Below are 9,370 nucleotides of genomic sequence, written 5' to 3'. Positions count from 1 at the left end.
CAGTTTTTCAGAAGGCGCGAAGAAGGGACAAACAAACGCACACGGGCGCACGCACATCTGCATCTTGAATCTGTGACCATCCACCTCTGTCTCATTTGTAGACGCCTGGGGACACCATGTTCTTTCTGTTTGATCTTCCCAGGCTCCGCTTGTCATGACTGACTGACTGAGCGACTTGAGGCCGGGGAAGTTATCTGGTTACTATGGTGACGGCCATTTGCCCAGCCTCTAACCCCGCTCACTCACTCAACGGAGGACAGCTCGAGTGCAGCACACCCATTTACTCTCTTAAATCTCATCATCTCGCTTCAGTTCCTCCCACCCGGGAACAGATTAATTAACACACACACACTGTGTCCTGACCCCATCTTCTCACACAAACTCATTACCGCCTCAGACTTGCTCCCGGCCCTCCGACGTTTAGGATACATTGGTGAAACGTTGTGGGAGAACCCAGTGATGACTCACATCTGACAAGCAGAATAAAGCCTTTAACAAAGGATGCTAATTGAAAGATGAGATTCAAGCCGGTAGCCATTGATAATGCAAATGAAAAAGGCTGAGCAGCCTTATTGAATATCTTGTGAGTTTCCAGTGCTTACAGACTTCTTGCAAATGGAAAATTATCTCGCAGACTGATCAATTTTTTTTCTTTTTCAACACTCTGTGTGTTGATAATGCTTTAGGCTTAGTGATGGACTTGGGGTGAGGATAGTTGGAGGCATTAATGAGATAGTTGACACTTTGGGGGTTAATGAGGGGCTGGAGGGAGAAGGCTAAATGATTGGACTTCTGCTTGAATGAGCATTATAGTGGCTACTGGAGAGCAATGCAGAAGCTGCAAATTTGCTGTAGCCAATTATTTAGCATGAAAAAAAAAACCACAAACCTCCTCTCAACTGTATTTTCCAGTGATAATAAAGGGGATATTAGATCTGTTATCGGTTGTTCTTTTGTCTTGACTATCCTTGAAGGGTGGATAGTCATAAACGCTGATTCGCCTCAATGCTCCCAAAACAAAGTAAGCAGTGAGAGGGGATGAAAGGAGGCGGACAGGACAGGGATAGGATAGGAGGACAATGAGTCCCCCACTCCTCCATTCCACACATCTCCCATCAGCTCTTGTCATCTCTCTAATGAATATCGGTTAAATTGCTCTGTGGATCTGAGGAGTTTGGATGTCAATGTGATTTGTGCGAGTGTGGCGGATAGAGGGGGCCCAGACTAATGAAAGGCAAGCCTAGGCTGACAGAGTGATGAGCATCAAGCCCATCAGACCAATCACAAGGCAGCGGATGACAGCGCCGACAGACAGACAACCGAGGAGGAGCGACGATCTACTTAGGAAAACAAAATGGCTGCCAAAATAGTGGTGGATTCTTTTTAGAGCAGGTTGACATATATCTCTTCTGTCTTGGTGTGCTTGTGTACACGGCTTTAGATCACCGTGTAACAAACAAGTGTCTACAAAAGGTCAGATTCCCAGAGGCCTTTTTCCTGCTTTTAGAGGGCCCTGCAAATGTATTTTTTTCAATTTAGGCCACATTAGCGCCACAAATTTCCACACATTTTAGTGACATTTTGTCTGACAGATCATCACAAGGTCGCCTGCTGTCGTGAAGTGAACAGCAAAGCATACATAGTTAACAAAATGCTTGAGTAATAAAAGTCTGAAAAAAGTGTCTTTTCTATATTTTTACTCTTTTAGTAGAGCCTCTGTTTGCTGTAAGTCTCTTGGGGCCTGTTCAAGCTTTGCAAATCCAGTGAACAAAGGTTTTGACCAATCTTCTTTGCAAAACAGTTCAGTCAATATTTAAGCCTTGCTAGAGATTCGGAACTGGATGTATGCCTTGATTGTTTCTGGACCATTTTGAACATGAGTATGTTTTGATATAAACTATTCTAGTTTGCGGTCATATCTACTTTTTAATGTAGCACTTGTTGTTTGCCTTAAACAAGTTTTTTATTTCTTCTTTTAGGATTTTGAACAAGAAAATATAATGCGTTATAAAGACACAATACAAATATATAAGTATTCCTTTTGTGGAAAGCAAAAGGTAATAAGAAGCTAGGAAGCTACATGAAGCTACAATGAAGCTACAATGAATCAAAATGTAATAATTTTAAATTCAATTTTCCTTCCTGGGGTTTAACGTCATCATATCTGATAAAGACCCAAATTATTGCTTAAAAAAGAGCTTTGTGTCTAATTCATAACGTTTTGTGGCAATATTTTAGACAAAACAAGAGATGACTACTGAAGTCGCCCCCAGAAGTGACTTTGTATCTTCTGACAAGTCGTCAGACTTCCTCGTTTGAGCCAAGTTAGCTTCACCTTGTACCACTGACCTCTACAGCTGATGTTTGGCAGGAGCTGCAACCATCTTTCAAAAAACTACAACGATTACTGACCTGTGGAAAAATGTTGCAAGAGTTTTTTTTTTTAGTGTCACGGAAAATATAGTTTCGTACAAAAACCAGAAAACATTTTTTATTGTCAAGAACACCGGCGTAGTTTTTGGAGTGTAAAAGGTGAAGAGAGAGACTGCAAAGTAAAAAGACAAAGAGGTTTTAGCTGATGTGAAATCTCTCCATGGGTGCACGTTCTCATAGTTCTGTGCTGCGGCTTTCTGCAGCTTCCTGAGCTGACTGTCAGAGGTATTTTGGTGTGATATCTGACAGATTTGCTAAAGACACTCGTCTCAGGGCAGTATTCTATATATTGTTAGTTTAATGCACAATGACACGACCAATTATAGCGAGCTCCATGCTCAAATAGCATGTCAAAACCTGTGTATCAATCCATTAGATCCTGTCTCCCATCACATTAAGTGGTACCTTTAGCTATCTGTTCGGCACGTAAAGAAAAATGCTGACAGAATGGAAAATGTGCCAACGCTGTTTACAGAACTGATGTCTTTTGGGGAAGGAGTGCTCCACTCTCTCGCTCTCGCTCTCTCTCTCTCTCTCCCTCTCTTTCTCTCTCTCCCTCTCTCTCTGCTTCTTTGTCTTTCCATCTCTCCTTCACTCTCTTGCACATCCATGCCACCAAGCACAAAAATGCATAACCAATATATCTAGATAATGGGCCGCATTGTTTACTTAGCACTGAAAATGTATTTGTGCAAAACTCTAAAATGCATTTAGGGGGAATCATTCACTCTGTGTAAAGCCTTGTTGACAATGGGGCGCTAGCTAAAGCAGTGGAAGTGTCATAACAACATCATAGATCATTGCATCAATTGGAATAAAAGGGTAAGATTTGCATTACTTGCAACAAACCAGTGGATTCCACCAGTAGCGGCTTTGCCTCCCCCAGAATTTCTGCATCAACCTGCTTTGTTGGCTGTGGCAGTGGGTGGGAGGAGGTATGTGATTTAGTGCAGTTGGTCCTAACGACCTCTCTGTCCTTGTGACGGGGACACACAGCCTCAGGGCTCTGGCATGGACGATGAGCCTTGGACCGCCTGGCACCTCGCCTGGCACCACGCGTGGCAACACGTCCACAGTCTGCCACCCTTCTGATGGATTGGCCTGTTTCTGATGCCACCTTCATAAAATCACTTTTTGATTTGTTGTCATGATCTCCCTTCCTTCTTCTTCTTTTTTTTAATTTTTTTATTTACCTTCAACTTGGGGTTTTCACAGGTAAAAACACCCTCCGGTCAGGTATTACAAGAGTGATTAAATTAACCTTCAATAAATCAGCATAAGGAGCTTCACCTGTGCAAGTATGCATGTGTGTGTGTGTGTGTGTGTGTGTGTGTGCCTACTTGCCTGATGATATGAAAGAGTGTGATCAGGAGGTTAACATCAAATGTCCATCTGCAACTTCCATATGAAACAGAGTTGCCCCGTGGCTGAAACTGCTCTTTCCAATGTGCCATTTTACAGGAAACACATCAATAAGGCGCGATTACAAGCCTGACAAAATTAATCCCCATTGTCGTTTCACAGAGCTCATGTTTGAGAGAGCTCTGATCACGTTAAATTAGTGGGAAGCTACTGGACAATTTTAACCCGAGTCAAAATCCGAATCATTTCTCTACGGATCGAAAATGTTTCTCTCCACATCTTATGAAATGCTAATTAAATAACTATTTTTAGGAGTGCGACATAATAAAGAGTCGTGTTTAATAAATTAGAACGTGCATTCTGATGCGTTTGCCAGATTACAAGCATCTTTTGAAGTAAAATTTGGACAGGTATTAAATATAATTTTTTTTGTTAAGTTCACTTTTCTGCATTATTATTTTTTTTCTTTGGCCTCTTATTTTTTTAAATGTGTTTCATTAGTGGTTATCAGAAATTCCTCATATTTAACTTAATGAGAGGCTAGCAAACAGTCTATGCCTCAGCAGTTTATGCCAATTACGTAAATACACCTTGTATACAAAGTGAGCATGTTTGATTTGGAGTTGATCCGATGTTGACTTGTAAAATTGACTCATTTTGGGATTTTCCCGTTTGCTCTTAGTCAAGTTGAAAATTCCAGCATGTCGGATAATTTTTAATGCAACATACTCTGCTTCATCACACTCTCCCTAGGGAAAGAAAATAAATCAAGAAAAAGCACATTGAGTACTTAGATCAATAGATTCTTCTTACACTTTTCAAACATCTTATTATTAATGAATCTAATAACTTTGTCTGGCGAATCTGACTGGAACACAGCGCTTGGTAATTTTAGAAAAACCGGGGGAAAAAAGACAATCAAATACAGACAGATTCTCACAGGCTGCTTGTTTTGATAACATGAGCTTCATGCTTACGTACGCTGTTTGTAATTAGGGGGATTACTGAGTGTCACACTGAAAGAGGCAGCCGCAAATACAGTTTCTGTTTTTAAAACTCTATCAAGTCTTCTGCTAAAGGAGATTAAAAAAGAGCTAATGAAACTCTTTTGTTCGCTACTTAAAAATATTAAACATACATCTTACTGACGATACCACTCCGACACTTTTGAGTCAATTCAATCAGTTGGGCCCTTTCTGTAGGCAAATCTAAGAATATTGGAGCAAGAAGCAGGAGCAGCACTTGTGTGCAGAGGGAGTGGGTAACAGTGTCTTTTCAAGCAAAGATTTGATACAACTGAATAGTTTTTTTAACTTGTGATTTTGATCAAAATAAGAAATAACAAAAGGGGAATAGGCTCATTGCTTGACTGGAGTTTCTAATATCTTTTACAAATAAAATTCATGATTCTGTTGGCATCGTACGCTTCCTCGAGAGCATTTAAATCAAGGCAGTTATTTGATTTGTTGAACTTTTTCACAGTTTTCTCACTATGCAGGTTTATTTCAGTAAGTTAGAATGTCGTTGAAAAGTTCATTTATTTTAACAACTTGGTTCATTCATACACGTCATATACATTAACTACACAGAAACTGATGTTTCTCAGATATTCCTTCTGTCAATTATTATGATTTTCCACTGAAAACTAATAAAATCACACTCAGGAGATTAGAATACAACATCAGACCAAAAAAGAAAATAAAAAAAATTATCACAGAGATATTGGCTTAGTGAAAACTATGTTTGATGCCTGTTTAAAAGTTGTTGTTTTTAAAAGGGACTTTTAAACAAGCTTCATTGGAATGCATTTCACAGTTTACTGAGATTTACCCATTCAGCCATGAATTTCAATGTATTTTACTGGGATTTTATGTGGTAGACCAACATTAAATAGTACATAACTGGGAAGTGAAATCATAAAGAAACAGAGTTTTGAATAAAAATTACAACTAAAAAATGAAAAGTGTAATGTACATTTGTTTTCAGCTGCCTTTACACTGATACTCCTAAATGCAACCTAAGGCAACCGATTGCTTCCAGTGTTCATCTAGTTAGCAAAGACAGCTTAAGTGCTCATTTCGCCATTTAGATCATTAAACTACAGTAAGTTTTGAATCTCACAGAGCTCTGATCAGTCACAAAAATGGAACGATTGCACGATGGAAAACCTGCCAAAATGAGGGCAAAGGAGAGCATGAATCAAAAAAAGTGGTCAAGAACACCATGATAACTCTGGAGGAGCTGAAGAGATCCACGGCTCACGTGACCGCTGTGCATCTGCCAAATTATTCATCCACTCCACGAACCTGGTCTTTACTGAAAAGTGGCAAGAAGAGGCGCAAAACTGAGAAAACACTAGAAAGTCAGAGAACAAACCCAGCATGTCTAAACACAGTTAAGAATCCTGGAAGAAAGCATATTTAAGGTTATCCAACACTTAAAACTAGAGTGGGAGTTCACCTTGCACCAGGACAATGTTAATAAATATGCAGCCCAGAGGTACAATATCGTGTCTCTGACCAGTGACGCTTTTTAATGTGGGCAGCTGTCCAGAGCGGCGGCGGCGGCGGCGGCATTATAAAGGGAATCCACACCATGTCGAAAACAAAACTTATGTGTTTGATAGTTATGACTGAACAAATTTTATTGCCTTTTTGCAATCTGAGGTCGATGGGTTGCAGCAATATATTAATAAGGTGCCCAGGTGTGTTTGCTGTCATTCACACAGAGTCCACATGGGGTGAGACACAAGTTTCTTTTCCTTTTGCTCAGATGGTTTGGCTATAGTTTTAACATAACCTAGGGATTCAATGAAACCATGTCTTTACAAACTGGGATCATTTCCACGGATGTTTATGTCATGGATTCCACTTTTCCTTTTCACTGGACAATATCGCACTATTTTATCTTGGTCTATTACATAGAATCTCAGTAGATACACAAATCTGTGGATATAATATGACCAAGTGTGGAGAGCTAGGAGAAGCTGGGAGAGTATTCCCAAAACAGATGTTTTGGACATCCTCTAGGCACAACCTGATATTTAAAAAAAAAACAAGAAGTTTAGCTATTTTCTTCATTGCTTCAATTTGAATTTCAATTCAAAGTTAGAAGTTACTTTTCCCCCATGTCATTACAGTTCGCATTCCGATCGGTGAAAAGGCTAAAACTCAGACTCCTCGATTTTCCATCTGTTCTGTCTTTAGTGCCCTTCATGAGCAGATCTTGACAGATCTGTCCACAGGAAGAAGGCAAGCTCAGGACATCTGCTACTCTGTTTCAAGAAGACATGGCAGAGATTCTGACACAGGTTGTCAGGATAATCTGACAAGACAAGCCTCATGTTTTATTGGAGTGTTCAAAAAATGTGCCACCGTCACTCTCGCTCGCACTTTCCGTACGTCGTGCTGTCTTCTCCTTGACGGTTGAGCTTTGCATATAGGTGGCATTGAAATGGAAAGTCCTGCAAAAACAATGACGAAAGTGGGTAGAAAAGGAAAGAGAGGGAGAAAGAGGAGTCGAACCCGTGACCTCTTTGGCTGTGCGATGTGTCTGAAGCTGGCAGGGGACGCAATTGAGAGTGACACTCCTGGTTGGAGCTGCCAAACTGCCACTTCCTGTCGTCTTTATTCACACATAGCAGGAGTTTAAGCCGGACGTTTGAAGAGCAAAGAACAGACGTGTGTCTCCTTGTACAGCCTTCGCTTGTGATTGCCATTATTATGGCTCATGACCATTCTGTCCGAGCCATCGACAAACACCCATTTGTAGAAAAGAAAACAAGTAAAATGGTGGATGGAAAAATATAAGGGCCAAGAAAGGAGATTGAGAGTGTTTATTTCTTGTAATTGACTGAAATGTGAAACTGTCTTTGTCATCATGGCTCCTTTTGTTCAGCTCTTTACGCCTCCTCAGCTACATCATTGGATTTGGGAGCCCTCTGTGGCTCAGTGCGATCAAATTGCTGCAGAATTGGAGAAATAGGACTCATAATTTTCATGTTTTGTGTTGACTAACCCTTTAATTTTGTTAGGATCAAGTTTGTCACTCTCTGTCTTCCGTTTTATCCACTTTAATGGCTTTGTTTTTCTTCTTCCTGGCATCCCTTATAGCGGTTTATAACAACAAAAGGGTCAGTTTTACCAATACAAATAAGATTCAAAGTCATGTGTCCAGCTGCAGGTTTTCATTTAATTTTGTCCCCTCAGGTCGCGTTTGTTTTATTTCTCTGATATTCTTTCTTGCCCGTGTGTCCCACCACTATATCCATCTCTGGTTCTGCTGTTTTCTCCTTCTCCTGTCTTTCCACTCAGACACACACCCTCCTGCTCGCGTACACGCACACATTATCCTTGGGCTATTACCAGGATAAGTCAATTTGATCCATCCAAGGCAGTGGATGTCATTTTATTCATATATTTTCAAGCCTAGTGACTTTATTAAAGGCTACTGCTTCAATCTATCCTGAATGGATGAATGCACCCACTGATGAAACACGGGGGAAAAATGAGGCCCACACAGCCTGAAATGACCACAGCCAATCAGTCTGTCATTCTCAAACATGTTCTCAGATTCTGTGTTTCATATGCAATCGAAAACAGCTTGGCGAATTTGAAGCTTTTGGCACAATGTTTTCTATTCATCTGTGAGTGAGGAGACGGAGAGCTGCCTGCCTCCTCCCAGTGACAAGAGAATGGCTGTTGAGACTTCCAGCTTGGGGGGAAAAAAATGAGATGTTACAGTCAGGGAGGCACAGAGCAGAGAAAGTTGGAGACGAGACAAAAATGTGTCTATTCATGCCAACTGGTGTCCTGACCCTCCTCCAGGCTGCCGTTGCCTTCTGTCAGGAGAGCGAATTAAAGGGCCATTCACCAAACATAAAGATTTTCACTTCTTTTCCACACAGTCCCTCTCACCCGTCTCCTGCTGCTTCTAATTGTCAGTTCAAATAGTTTTAAGGCAGTGAAGGAGGAACTCTTTTACTTATCTTCATTCAGAAGGAAAAATAAAAAATAAAACAGCTCCTGTCTCTTTAAAATGTAGCCAACTATTTCTTTCAAAGTTGAGGGGAAGGTCATACAGAGTTCAGAGTGAAAGCTCTGACTGATGGTTGTGGAGGGACGCTGGCGTGTTCTGCTCCACCTCGACGGCCCGGCTTCGGTGGCTGAGAACAGAGCAGGTCAAGCTGGAATCGGACCGTCGGGAGCCAGAGCTAAACTTCAGTCACAGTGCAGAGGAAGATGCCTGTTAAATGGATCTACATCTCCCAGACTCCAGCACTTTATCTGACTGGACAACAGGAAAAAAAAGAACCGTTTACCACTTCAACTTTACCACACTCTGCAAAGTAATAACTACGAATTTGGTCCGTTTTCTCAGATTTGAAGTGACAGATTACAGAATAATTTATATTTATGAAGTGAAAAAAAAAGGCTTTGAAATCTTTTTTTTATTTATATATATAAATATCTCAGATGTGTGGTATGCTTTTCCTGAATCAAGACTTTGAGAACAAACTTTAATTTTTTTGCCCATCCTTCTTTGCTATTTTTTATTATTATTATTATTATTATTA

This window comes from Poecilia formosa, unplaced genomic scaffold, assembly GCF_000485575.1.
Source record: "Poecilia formosa unplaced genomic scaffold, Poecilia_formosa-5.1.2 Scaffold125, whole genome shotgun sequence".
NCBI lineage: Eukaryota > Metazoa > Chordata > Actinopteri > Cyprinodontiformes > Poeciliidae > Poecilia > Poecilia formosa.
This window is presented reverse-complemented; position numbering follows the sequence as displayed.